General features: G+C 40.6%; 1 non-coding gene across 1 annotated transcript; it reads right to left on the bottom strand.

The window, feature by feature from the left end:
* Positions 1–3,633: 3,633 nt before the first annotated feature.
* Positions 3,634–3,740, bottom strand: LOC150032578 (small nucleolar RNA R71). Its single transcript, XR_016524932.1, has one exon. It is a non-coding gene; the product is annotated as a small nucleolar RNA R71 (small nucleolar RNA).
* Between the last annotated feature and the right edge of the window lie 11,017 nt (positions 3,741–14,757).

Genomic DNA, 14,757 nt, shown 5'->3' with positions numbered 1-14,757 from the left:
TATCCACCGCAGTATGCATAGAATCTTCCTAAACCAAAGGCAGATAGCGGAGCGTAATCAAGAGTATTTCAACTTTCTTACCGCCTATCTACATGGTCTGATGGTTCCTCCGCATCTAAGGCAACACTTACTATTTGATGATGCTTCTATTGTGCCACCTCAACATCCCCCACCGGATCCCCCTACTCCTTAGCCTTAATGTTTACTCTTTCTTCCCATTTGAGTTTTTTTTTTATGTGGCCATTCATTATTTGTATTCAATTCTTTTATTATTTGTAAGTTAATCAAATTCTTTGACTCTTGCACAGGCAATAGAATTTTTTTTGTTATGTGTTCATTTGTAATATATTTGTATACTTTGTTAATAGTCAATACAATCAGAGTATATATTCACTCTACTTTTTGCCTGTGTCTCATTCTTTATCTTCCTTTCTTAATTTTTGTAACATTCTTAATCTTTTATTTTTACGATCTTCATTGCGTTGCTATGATGTATTATATGTTTACACTTAGAAACATTTCCCATACTTAGTAAATTCTGATTAACACTTAGTTAAGTCTTAGTTTAGCAGTACTTTACCTTTTATCTTTCAAAGTTCTGCTCAAACCTTCTTTTTGAAATTTTCTTTTAAGTGTTTGTCTAGTCTGCCCAAACAACGCAATGAGGACCTTGCTCATCTTTAAAGTTGGGGGTGAGGAAGGTTTGAGCAGATAATATCAAAAATATGCAGTAGTTAAGAAAATGTTGCCATTTACCATTCCCAAAAAAAAAAAAAAATTTTGCAAAACTCCAATGTCAATGCAAGGGAAAACATCAAAACTGTCCCAACCTGATAAGAGTTTAGCTGTGAAAGGAGCCTGCTCGTAGTTGGATGTTCGTATGACACCCATAGGAGCAAGCCAAAACGAAGGTGGGTCTCTAAGAACAATGCAATATGAAAGAAACAAAAATAAAAGAAACAAAAATAAAAGAGTGCAAAGGACAACTCCTATGATTATCATGAGTTAAAGTTGAAACTGGCACACAACCGTAGTTGGATGTTCGCATGACACCCGTGGGGACAAGCCAAAACGAAGAGTGTAACCATGATCAACTGTCTCTATGTGAACAAATGACGCAAAGTTTTGCTCACCGCATATAGATACATCAAGTTGTTTTGATAAAGAAGAGATAAACATTCTATTTTGAAAACTAGAAAATGTCTTTGAGTAGAATTTTGTTACATAGAAGAATAAAGTAGGGCTTGATAAGAATTAGCAAGGATAGAAGGAAAGTGCGATGTCAAGTAATGTGCCTAAGTGTAACATTCAGAGCAGCCAATCATCGCAGAAATATAGGATAGGAATGGAGCATGATTGCTTTAGTAGAAGATATGCTTGAGAACAAGCATATATCTAAATTTGGGGGTGTGATAACTTGTAGAAATACAAGTTATTTATGCCACCTTTTCTAGATATTGCGGCCAAAAGTTGTAATTATGCGCCGATTCTATGAAATTAGCCTAGTATTATTATAATTATAAATGTTTGCGATTACAACCACTAACACCAAATAGATGGAAGACAAGTCGAACTTTACTCTGTTTTGCAGGAGACCAAGTCACCGCTTGCGCTCAAGGCTCACAAGAGACTAATCAATGCATCTTTGTCACATTGCACCTATCAATCAACAATGAAGAGACGATTATAGTAATGACAGCGCAATACAATAGTCGATCCAAGAGTTGTGCTTCAATCGCATGTGGTAATAAAAACAAACACCGCATGCAATTGAAAGATGCAGCTGAGCAACGCAAGAGCGGAGGATTGAGACACGTATACAACTAATGGTTGTGCAGATTTGATTGTCTGATTGCATAACAGAAGGAATAATATCCCTCCATCTTTGGAATTACCATAACCATGAGTGGGGACCATAAGGCCGGAGTCAAAGATCTGCACCTATAAATACCCCATTGATTTCAGAGAAAAGGTATGCTACTTGATACGGGGCTAAGTGCTGCTAGATTGTAGAGAAAAGGCTGAGCTGAACGCTTAAGAGAAGAAATCCGGAAAGAAAATGAGATAAGGCCGAGAGGTGAATCTCAGATCCAACCTACCATACACCCGATTGGAAGCTCTGTACAAAGATACCTGCTACTGGTAGAGCAAGCCTGAGAGGGAAGCTCTTCCTACCATCAAATCCATCCTATCCGGCAAGCATTGGCACTTGTTTGTATCTGTTCTATCTCTCTTTCACTGTATATTCCATTTTTTCTTTATCTCTTCATTCACACACCATGTATCAAACACTTAGTAGAAATATTAAATGTTTCGATAAATTCCATTTACCATTTTCTATCTATTTCCGTTCACCCATCCAACACTTTCTTCATGATGACTCTTAACCCCTTGATGAGCAATATGAATCACTAAGAACTTAATCTGTATTAAAGATATAAAATACATTTAGCTAAAGCATGTTATACGACATTTTCACCTGTGAGAGCAGAAGTGAAGGTGTCATTCTGATCTATCGAGAGAAGGTCAGAAGAATGCATTAACTAAAGCGAGTAGTACTTCCCGACATGGAAGCAACCTTGCGTTCATTACGTTAATCTCTGTTTCACCACAGACATGTAGAAGCGTGGTCGATCACTGAGAGGTGTACGCCAAGAGAAGAGCAGAATAGTATTTGTACCTTCAATCCAATTAAGAACTTGCGTTCTTTGTATTATTTGTCTTTCTCTTTCTATTCTGTTCATGAGACTTGTCGCCGCATCCCATGTCTTTGCATAACTTTCACAGCCAGCCTTTATCCCAGCATCTTGTACATGAAGTCTGTATCTTGTATCATCTAGCTTAGGTTTACTGTATTTTTATGTTTTTATCGCATCTTTACTGTTTTCCTTTATTTTATTGCAATTTATATACTTAAACTCATTTTTAAAGATTGAAAAGTTGGTCGCATATATCATGAACGTATCGCAATAATCTAAACCATTCCCCGTGTTCGACCTCGGATCACATCGAGAAACTTGCGATGGAATTACACTTGGTTCCATCGTAAGGAAACTTGTGACAACGCATGGCATACTACATGAACATCCATAATTAACGCATAACTAGAAGTAGTATCGCATCATTATGAGCAATTTATATCATCAATCCAAACGCGTTACAAGTAACCACAATCAAATAAAGAAGAGATGGCAGAGCAGCCTGGAAACGGAGAACCAAATGATAACAATGTCCTGGCGAATCCAATCCTGCTGGAAAACGATCGAAATAGACCCATTAGGGACTATGCATCGCCAAACCTCTATGATTTCTCTCCAGGAATCATGAGGCCTGCCCTCAATGGAAGCAGATTCGAAATGAAGCCGGTGATGCTTCAGATGATCCAGACTATATGACAATTTGGAGGAAGGCGTGGCGAAGACCTGCACGCCCACCTCCGAAGCATTATTGAAATCTGCAATACTTTTGTATTCCCAAACATCTCTGCCGAAGAAGCGACTAACTTTGTTTCCATTTTCTCTCTGTGATCAGGCTAGGAAATGGGCGTATTCTCTCGAACCGGAAGAGATCACTTTATGGGATCAGGTCGTGGAGATGTTTATGATGAAATACTTTCCATCTATTGAGAATGCCAGACGAAGGAAAGTCATTACAAATTTTGAACAAGACATGGACGAATCACTCAACGATGCCTGGGCGAGGTTTAAAAGGTTGGTCAGGGATTGTCCACACAATGGTTTGCTAGACTGCCTTTAAATGGAAATTTTTTAGCATGGCTTGAATCTAACTTCGCAAACCGCTGCCAATGCGACAGCCGTCAGTGGTCTACTTGATAAAACGTATGATGAGGTGAAGAATATCTTGAATCGCATCTCTAAGAACCATGAAGATTGAAGAGAGAGTGACCACAGATTGAGAATCAAAGACAATGATGCAAGTAATGGTGCTATTGCTTCACTACAAAATCAGATGACCGCAATGATGAACTTAATCCAGGGAATTGTGATTAGCAACCCAACACCGCAAAATGGGCAAATCAATGCAATTAGTCAAAACACCACAAGGTGTGCGACTTGCGATGATGGGCACGCGATGGAAGATTGCCCACAAAATCCAAAATCCGTTTACTTGTGAAAAGTAATCCCTTTTCGAATACCTACATCCCCGGGTGGAGAAACCACCCCAATTTTTCTTGGAAGAATCAGAACAAAATTTCCAACCCGTGGCGTAGAAAGAAGGGAAACCAGGATTCTTCCCATGCAACAATGGTCAAAAAAACAATCAAGCAAGTAGCTCACAACCACCGCAATCCTCTTCCTTGGAAAGCCTATTGAAGCAATACATAGGGAAAAACGAAACTGTGCTTCAAAGTCAGCCTACGTCCATCTACAATCTAGAATTATAGATGGGCCAGATTGTGAGTGATCTGAACAGTAGACCACAAGGGGCTCTGCCGAGTTCAACAGAACTCTCACACAACCCGAAGGGATTAGGTAAAGAACAATGCCAGGTTGTGACATTGTGAAGTGGGAAGACTGTGGAGGGAGAAAAGAAGGAGCTTAGTCGGCAGCTCCCATTGCGGAAGAATCTGAAGTTATGGTGACGCAAGAAGAAGAAAGAGAAAAAGAAGCAGTAGAACAAGAGGTTGCATCGACCTCAAAACCAACTGAGACGGGAACCGTGAAAGTGCAGTTACCCCCTTTCCCATAGAGACTAAGGAAGAAAAAGAACGAAGAGGTACAGTACTAACGCTTTCTGTCTATGTTAAAACAATTACATATTTGAAGTGATTGAAGAAATGCCTGCCTACGCCATGTTTCTAAAGGATATGTGTTGACTTTAAAAATTAATTATCTTTACGCATATGGACAATGATGAATATGAATGATACAAGCTCATGTTTCCATAAACTTGCGAGGATAAAAATGGATCTATCTTCATCTATTGTGCTGATGAATGAATAAAAGTGATGTTGTGCTATGCGCTAAAGATACTATTGCGATATTACATTCTAAGTGTATGCGTTGATAGTGATATGTTTCGTAGTATGCGATGATGTAGTGCGTGTCACAAGTTTCCTTGCACTGAAACCAAGTATAATTCCAACGCAAGTTTCTCAGAATGATTCGAGGTTGAACAGGGGGATTGTTGTCATTAGATGCGATATTAATGTGGAATATGCGATCGGTTATCAGAAAGAATAAAGAATTTTGTTTTGACAAAAATATAAATTGCATTGAAAGTAAATTGCATTGATAAAATAAATTTCTAAACTACTATGATACAGGGTTGAGGACTGGCTGTGAAGTTGTACAAAAGAATCTAATGAATGCGATGAAAAGTCTTATGAATGAAGCAGAAAGAGAATGAGTAGAGAGAAAGAACATCGCAAGTTCGTCAATCGCATTAAGGACGCAACTAAGGTTCCACTTTCTCTTGGCGTAAACCTTTCAGTGATCGACCACGTTCCTGTACGTCTATGGTGAAACAGAGATTAACGTGATGAACGCAAGGTTGTTTCCATCTTTGGAAATACTTCTTGCTTTAGTTAACGCATTCTTCCAACCTTCTCTCGATAGGCGGAATAATATCTTTACTTTTACTCTCACAGGTGAAAATTCCGCCGAGCATGCTTTAGCTGAACTTAATCGATTACCTTAACACAGATTAACTCACTCGCTTAATTCTTCCTTTTTACATAGGAGATTAAGAACACATGATGGAGAAAATGAATGATTAATGTATTGAAAGGGGTAGAAAGATGATAATGATGACGATGATAATATTTAATTCTAAAGATAAGCTTTTGATACATGATTTGTGAATGAAAGAGTTAAAGAAGATGAACACAGAGGATGAATTTAAGGAAATAGAAACAAATACGGAAATAGTGTCAACATCTTGACACAGATCTCGATCGGAGACTTGTGCTTGCCGGCGTATGGATAAATTGGAGAGGAAAGCTTCCCTCTTAGGCTTGCTTTCTCGGTAGAAGTGACCTTTTTGCACAGAGCTTCAGCTTCGAGAATTGGAAGAATTCCTAGCTCGAAGACTCACTTTTGAGCCTTGTCTCGTAGTTCTCCCAGATTTTGTCTGTAAAGTCTCTTCATACCAACCTCTCTCCACCTTGTAATGAATTCAAGGAAGCTATTTATAGATAAGACTTTGCCTCTTTGAATTTGTGGTCCCACTGTATAATTCTAATAATTCCTGCCATGGCGTAATGGAAAATTCCTCTCTGCTCCACGATTAATCTATCAGAATCATACAACAGAAAGCTGTACATTTGTCAGCATCGTCTGCGAATGCGTTGCTCTTCACATCTTTGATTGATCGCCTCATGGAGTGTTGTTTTTTATTACCGCATGCGGTTGAAATATGTTGATCTCTATAACCCTTGATCGATTGACACATACGATGTAGATGCGTTGAACATTTTGTCCTCGAGCCATTAACGCATACGGTGACTTATTTCCTGCAAAACAGAGACTGGAACATTCTATTTCGCCATCGTAATTTGGTTAGTGGATGCGTTTACGACATTTTATAATTTTCGTATTTCTCAGCCAATTCTTATACTATCGACGCAACTTTCCTTTCTTTTTGCGACAATATCGAAATAAAACAGCATAAATAACTTGTATTTCTACAAGTTATCACACCCCTAAATTTAGATATATGCTTGTCCTCAAGCATGTCTTCAACTAAGGTAATTTCGCTCAATTCCTATCCTAACTTTACGTCGATTGGCTGCTTCGAATGCTCCACCTCTATAAAATTACTTAACGACGCAAGTTCCTTCTATCCTTTAACAATTCATCAACATGCTCTACTTTATTCTGTTCTGCAACAAACCTCTACCTAAAAATTCCCTTCTGGTTTTGAGAAGAATGTTTACCTCTTCTTGCAAAAAAAACTAGGTTCGTCTTTATGCAGTGGCCTGGTTTGCGTCATTTTATTACTGTTTGTCATGGTCACACCCTTCATTTTGGCTTGCTCCCATGGGTGTCATGCGAGCATCCAACTTCAGTTGTGTACCAATCTCAACTTCAACTCTTGATTCTCAGCCAAGTTTTACTTTTGCTGGTTAGAGGAGTTGTCTCTTTTATTCTTATTTTCTCTCTCTCTCTCTCTCTTTTTTTTTTTTTATATATATTCCTTCGATCCTGGAAACCTACCTTTGTTTTGACTTTCTCTCATTGGTGACATGCGAACATCCAACTACGAGTAGGTTCCTTTCACGACTTAACTCTTATCAGGTTGGGATTTTCCCTTGCGCTGACATTGGAGTTTTTTATGAATATATATATATATATATGATAAATGAACGCATTTGCCTAATAATGACCACATTTGCTCAGACCTTCCCCACCCCTAAATTTAGAGATGCGCAAGGTCCTCATTGCATTTTTTTTGATAGAAAAGACAAAACACTTAGTCAAAATTTTGAAAAGAAGGTTTGAGCAGAGTCTTGAACTTGAGAAGGTAAAGTAGAACTATTGCGAAGAATTATCTAAGTGTTAGTTAGAAAGTGCGAAGTATAAGAAATATTGCTAAAGGTATGCATATTACCCATCATGGCAGCGTAATTAATAACGCAAAATAGAAGATAAAAATTAATGCAATAATTGACAAAGGATGATAAGTAAAGAGGCTACCGTATGGAAAGAATAGTTACTCAGTTGTTTAAAATTTCACTAAGTATACAAAGAATTACAATCATCGCAACACAAAATTTAAGCACGTACAAAAAAATGAAGGTATAGCTTCTATACAAAAAATAATGGATGAATAAAAGAATGGCTGTAAACGAAAAATTGCAGATTTGCTGAGAAGGTGGCACACCCCCAAATTTAGAGTTGCGGTAGGGGCTCTGGAGGAGGATTTTACAGAGGAACTCGAGGCACTTCTTTAAAATGTAGAGGTTGCTGGAGATGGGGAGGCACCATGGGACCATGTAAATAGCCGTCAAGAAGTTAAAGTATTCATGGTTGCACACCACCATCTATCTCTGGTTCAGGTGGATGGTGAAAATATTGCGTTGAATATTAATTAGCACCTGCCGTGTCATCGCAATACTGTGTTGCAACTTTGTGTGGCTTTCTTGTAACTCCGTTATTCTCTGGCAGAAGAAATTTTGTTGTTGAGAGAGAAAAGAATGCATCTCTGCTAGATCAGCAGCAAGTGTTGCGGTGGTGGGATACGCCTGCGATGTTTCACCAGCAACGTTTGAGGTTGAGCCGAAGTGCCTTCACCCAAACTGTGTGGGTCGTCAACATGTAGTGATGGAGGTGAAAAATGTGGTGGAAATGGATGAGGGGAAGATGCTGTTGGGGATGCATTGTCTGAATCAAGGGCGAGAAGGAGATTTGTAAAGTGTTCCGGAAGTGGAGAAAGGGGTTCCATAGGAGGCTTGGAGGGCGAATAATTAAGGGTAAGGGGTCCAAGGGTATTTGGTCTTGCATTGATTGGTCTTGGAATTTTTCCTTCCCTTTATCATCTTTGTGTTGCTTCTTTGGCTTGGGCTGTTGCGGCGCATTCAGATCAATGAAGGGCTGTTTGAGTGGAAGCTCGAGGAAGTGAGGAGAGTCCTTAAGAAGCATTCTCAGGATCTTTGTGTTAATGAGACCATGGACTTCTGGCATGGGCTCCTTTTCAATGCCTACACCCACAAAGATGCATAAGCTCAAAATCGTCCAAGGAAAGAAGTACTGGCCTCTCACACGGCCTACAAAGCCTCGATTTTGCTTCGCAATCAGCTGGCCCATGTCAATCGGAATACTGCATGCTATGCAATATGCGGCCATCACTCGATCCCTTGAAACTGTTTCGTCATGCGATATAGGAATGAGTCGCCGTTTCACCAAGCAAACCCAAAGATGCACTTCTGGAAGCAGTTTGTTGGACACAAGGGTTTTAGTGCCTTTCAAAGATACTGACCACTGAGTGCCCAATTACGCTAATTTTCGCAGCATATCCTCCATTTGTGCTTCATCGGGATCATCAATTATTTTGTTACCCGGTGCATCTGGGATGTCCTTCATCTTATATAATTCATTGATGTCCCTTGCGCTGAACGACACTGTCCACCCTTTCATGATCACCACGTCTTTGGTGTCATGGAGCCGGCCATTATAAAAAGCTCTCACTACTGTAGGAATTATGATGGATGGGCATCGGCAGAAAGTCTTCCACCCATGCTTCAGCACAACAGTTGTAATTAAATCTGGTAGTGGCGTTGACACAGGAAAGAAACCCATCTCCATCATCATGTCATCATTTTCTTTCTTCGTTGATGGGCGCCTTCTGGTCGATGTAAGCTCGCTGCTTCCAACTTTTGCTTTTCCCTTTTCTTGAGCCAACGCAAGGCGGGACTTTTGTCTTTGTTTGCATTCCCATTCCTTGCGCTGTTCTTTTTCTTCCCTTCTCCACTCCGCAACTTCTTTTCTTTTCTTCTCTCTAATGCGTTACACGTTGGCCTTGCGTCGTTTCTTCTTCTCTTCCTTCTTCTTTTTTTCTTTTTCTTTTTCTTCTTCTTCTTCTTCTTCTTCTCTCATCTCTCTTTCAAACTGCTTCGAGGCAAGCAATATGCGCTATTCATCCTCGATCTTCTTCTGCTGAAATTGCGTTGTTACGGTGCACCTTCTCATCATGCAGTTTTCTTTTCAAGTCGTCTGCTGTGATGATTTGGTGAGCACATAACATTTTTTTCTTATTTTTCCTCTTCTTCTCTTTTTCTCTTTTCTTTCTCTTCTGCTATACGTTGCCAAAATTGTGGGTCGCTTGTTAACCCTTGCGGTGCATTCTCCTTGCGACGCCACATTAGAGGGGTAATGTCCGGATCTTCTCTATCCTCAATCGCAACCGTCTTGATATGCATTGATGATACTTGAGGTTGCGTTGATTCTTTTTCTTGGGTGACACCCCTTCTTCCACCCTTGCGGTGGTGGATTCTCCGTCAACAATCGGGCTTTCCGCCCTCTTCCTCTTTTTTTCCTTCTTCAGCCACTTCTCTTCTCGCCTGAGCTGCCTCTTCTCACTTGACTACTTTTCCTTCTTCTCCTTCTTTGGTCGGGGCTCTTCATCTCTTTCTACCCGTTTGTCTTTGCTCTTTCTTTTCTTCTTCCCTTCCTATTTTCGGTAGCTTCTTCGCTCCCTCTTACTCCAAAGCGACCCTGGTGGGTCCCTCATAGGATTCTGTTTAAATAGTTTCCTTAGGATTCGCAACGGCCAGTGCGCTTCTCTGCGAAGCTTCTGCCATCTCGTCCTCCGAAGGCAAGGGCTGATTTACAACTTCGGCTTCGGGTAGCCCTCCCTTTTTCTCCATGTTTCTCAGGATGCTCTCAAATACTTCTTTGTCATCTCTTATTTTCTTCTCACTTTCTGATGACAGTATTGGGAGTGTGGCACTCTCTGTGCTCGTCCCCTCTCGGATGAGTGGTTTGGCTACAATGGGTTTTCGCCGAGGTTTTCCAACGATTCTTTGGATAGGCTTGGGCTGGGCGGCAGGGAGACGGCTTGCTGCAAGGAATGCCGCCTCCCGTGCGGTGACAGGGGCTAGGGAAGGTGATAAAGGTAGGGAAGATGAATGTGAGGATTGATCGGCCATGGTTTCGATTGAGTGGAAGAGGTTGGAAAATTTCTTTGGACTTAGGAAGGAAGTTCGAATGTTTGGTATGCAGAGGATTTCTTAGGGTTTCTTTTCGCTTGAGACTCAAATAAAATTCCTCAGATTAAGGAGGAGGGAATTTATAGGTTGGGCCTTGATGGGCCCAATGCAATCCTTTCGTGGCAGGCTTCGAGATTCTCAAAAAGCCTGCCCGCCGCGCTTCTCACATTTATGAATTAGCAAAAAAGGACGTCCTTTCATCTGCTAAGTCATCATTTCCTTGGAAGCTTAAATGATTGGACTATTCTCTCGCAAAAAGATTTTATTTTTTGTATTTTATTTAGACGGATGCAGGGTTAAGGATTAACGCAATGCATCCGTTACCGCAAATGCATATTTGTGGAGGACGGGTAACAACGCATGCATTAGCGTAATACACCTCTCAACTCAGCACATTTCTGGAGGATGGGTTGGTATTTCTACCAGCGCAACACTACCTAGACATAGTGCATTTTTGCTAAGGACGGGCGCAGAATTCATACGCACGCAACACACCCCTCAGCGCAATGCATTTGAGGAAGATGGACGTAAAGTGTACTTTATCAACACAAGATGCACCTATTACTACAATGCATACCGGATATTTATTTAAAGTTTATTATTATTTTTTATTATTATTTCATCAACAACGCAAGTCGATAAGACTTTGCGGTGTTCATTTTCTTTATAGTCAATCATTCACGAAGATTTAAGAACAACACAAACTACAGTAGAAAATTTAATAAATTGAACAAGGGATGGAATTAACACAATTTGAATTAAATTGAAAGTAATTTCGGAAAGCAGTAAAGGCTAATTTTAGAAAGCAGTAAATAACACAATGAAGAAAGTAGTAAAGGAAAGCGACAGAGAAAGCGATTAAACATAGATTTTAGGGATGCTGATTGAAAGACAAATTCCTCAAGATTACCACAATCCACATCCCCACGGGCGGTCAAACTTGCCTGCTCAATGTCATCAAGGACATTGTTCCTTCCCATGAGATCCTAGGGCTTTTGAATTACTTGGCAGCGTTCCCGGTGTTCGATTGCAAAGCTCGGCTGCCAATTGCCCTACTTGGATCTCCAAGTTCCTTATTGAAGACGCCTGCGACTGCATGACTGCATCATTTTTCTCAATGTATTGTTTTAGTAGGGCCTCTAAGGATGATGAATTTACAGAGGTGTTTGATGTGGACGGTTGGTTGTGCGGTTGCTTTTGGTGACTTTGATCTAATTTTGGTGAAAAGATGAAGGATTTCCTCGATTCCTTGAATTACTGTTCTGATGATTTCTCTGGCCTCCTTGGTCATTGTTACATCCCCAATCAAAGTTAGGATGATTCTGCCAACCTGGATTGTAGGTGTTGCTATAAGGGTTGTTTTGGATGGCAAACACTGATTGCGGGTTCGATGAGCACATCTCTGCAGCATGACCCCCTCTGCATTGTGCACAGCTAATTGTTACCACTTGCACCAACGCATTGGGTTGCACTGCACCTTGAGTGAAGGCACCTTGGTTAATTTCCATCGTTTGAAGAAGAGAGGTCACTATGGCCATTTGTGCGGCCAAGGTTGTCATTGCATCTGCTGGTACAATGGCATTTTCAGTTCTTCTTCTCTCAGGCCTCTTCCCCATACCCGTCATCCACCCAATCATCCGTGTTTCGCAAAATACGATCGAGGATGACCTTGGCTTCAGTGTAGGTCTTATCCATAAATCCTCCCACTGCAGAGGCATTAGCAACGGCTTGCGTTGATCAATTTAGGCAGTTATAAAAAGTCTCCATCAGAACGCAATCGGGAATCCTGACATGCGGACAATTCTTCACCAATCTTCTAAAACGCACCCAGATGGTGCTTAGAGTCTCATTCTCCATCTAGTTGAAATTCAGCACATCCTTCCAACTCCTTGCGTTGACGGTTGGAGGGAAGAATTTCTTCATGTACCGCTCCACCAATTGGTCATATGAAGTGATTTCATTTGGCTCCAATGAATGAGCCCACCTCTTTGCCTCATCCCTCAGTGTGTATGGGAAGAGGTACAGTCTAATTCCCTCATGGGTAATGCCAAGAATGGAGAAAGTGTTGCACATCTCCACAAAGCTGGTCAGATGGGCATACGGGTCTTCTCCTTGCATACCTCTGAATTGCCCCGCATTTTGGATCATCTGGAGCATGATCAGCTTAATTTCGAAACGTGCATTCTCCTTAACCATTGGTCTTGAGATTCCGGGCGAGAAGTCGGAAAGATTGGGCGTCGCATAGTTTCTCATGGGGATATTGCGGTCTGCAGCAAGAAAGACAGGATCTTGCACTGGCTGATTCGCCTCTTGATTTTCTCCGGGCCTCTCATTGTTAGCCATATTTACCCTTCTTCACCTGATTCGGTTCTGGCATGCCCTTGCATGAAAAGTACGCTCGATCTCTGGGTCAGCTTCAAATTCTGGATCAGTTCCAGTACTCATAAACCATTAGCTTGCTCTTCGCAATAAATAGACAGTACAGCAGAGATTTTTCCTGCAAAATAGCACAAAATTATTCAACACTAAACCGTTACCAATCCCCGGCAACGACACCATAAACTTGTTGACTTTAAAAATTAATTATCTTTACGCATATGGACAATGATGAATATGAATGATACAAGCTCAAGTTGCCATAAACTTGTGAGGATAAAAATGGATCTATCTTCATCTATTGCGCTGATGAATGAATGAAAGTGATGCTATGCTATGCGCTAAAGATACTATTGCAATACTACGTTCTAAGTGTGTGCATTGATAGGGATATGTTTCATAGTATACGATGATGTAGTGCAGGTCACACAATTTTCCTTGCGCTAAAACCAAGTATAATTCCAACGCAAGTTTCTCAGAATGATCCGAGGTCGAACACGGGGATTGTTGTCGTTAGATGCGATATTAATGTGGTATATGCAACTGGTTATTAGAAAGAATAAAGAATTTGGTTTTGACAGAAATATATATTACGTTGAAAATAATTGCATTGATAAAATAAATTTCTAAACTATCATGATACAGGGTTGAGGATTGGCTGTGAAGTTGTACAAAAGAATCTAATGAATGCGATGGCAAGTCTTATGAATGAAGCAGAAAGAGAATGAGTAGAGGGAAAGAACATCGCAAGTTCATCAATCACGTTAAGGATGCAACTAAGGTTCCGCTTTCCCTTGGCGTACACCTTTCAATGATCGATCGCGTTCCCATCCGTCTATGGTGAAATAGAGATGAACGTGATGAACGCAAGGTTGTTTCCATCTCTAGAAATACTTCTGCTCTCACAGGTGAAGATGCCGTCGAGCATGCATTAGCTATACTTAGTCGATTACCTTAACACAAATTAACTCACTCGTTTAATTCTTCCTTTTTACCCAACGGATTAAGAACACATGAGAGAATGGATGATAAATGTATGGGAAGGGGCAGAGAGATGATAATGATGACGATGATAACATTTAATTCTAAAGATAAGCGTTTGATACATGATTTTTGAATGAAAGATTTAAAGAAGATGAACACAGAAGATGAATTTAAGGAAATAGAAACAAATACAGAAAGTGTGTCAACATCTTGACGCAGATCCCGATCGGAGACTTATGCTTGCCGACGTATGGATGAATTGGAGAGGAAAACTTCCTTCTCAGGCTTGCTTTCCCGGTAGAAGTGACCCTTTTGCACAGAGCTTCAGCTTCGTGAATCGGAAGAATTCCTTGCTCGGAGACTCACTTTTCAGCCTTGTCTCGTAGTTCTCCCGAATTTTCTCTGTAAAGTCTCTTTAGACCAGCCTCTCTCCACCTTGCAATGAATTCAAGGAATCTATTTATAAATAAGACCTTGGCTCTTTGAATTTGTGGTCCCACTGTATAATTCTGATAATTCCTGCCATGGTATAATGGAAAATTCCTCTCTACTCCACGATCAATCTGTCAGAATTGTACACTTGTCAGCATCGTCTGCAAATGCATTGCTCTTCACATCTTCGATCGATCGCCGCATGCAGTGTTACTGCAAATGCGTTGATCTCTGTAACACTTGATCAATCGTCGCACGCACCGTCATTGCATTGATCATTTCTTCGTTCTTGATCG

Source organism: Benincasa hispida, chromosome 11 (assembly GCF_027475165.1).
Source record: "Benincasa hispida cultivar pf3 chromosome 11, pf3_genome.v1.1, whole genome shotgun sequence".
Taxonomy (NCBI): domain Eukaryota; kingdom Viridiplantae; phylum Streptophyta; class Magnoliopsida; order Cucurbitales; family Cucurbitaceae; genus Benincasa; species Benincasa hispida.
Note: the sequence above shows the minus strand (reverse complement) of the source record. Positions and strands in the feature narration are given on the sequence as shown.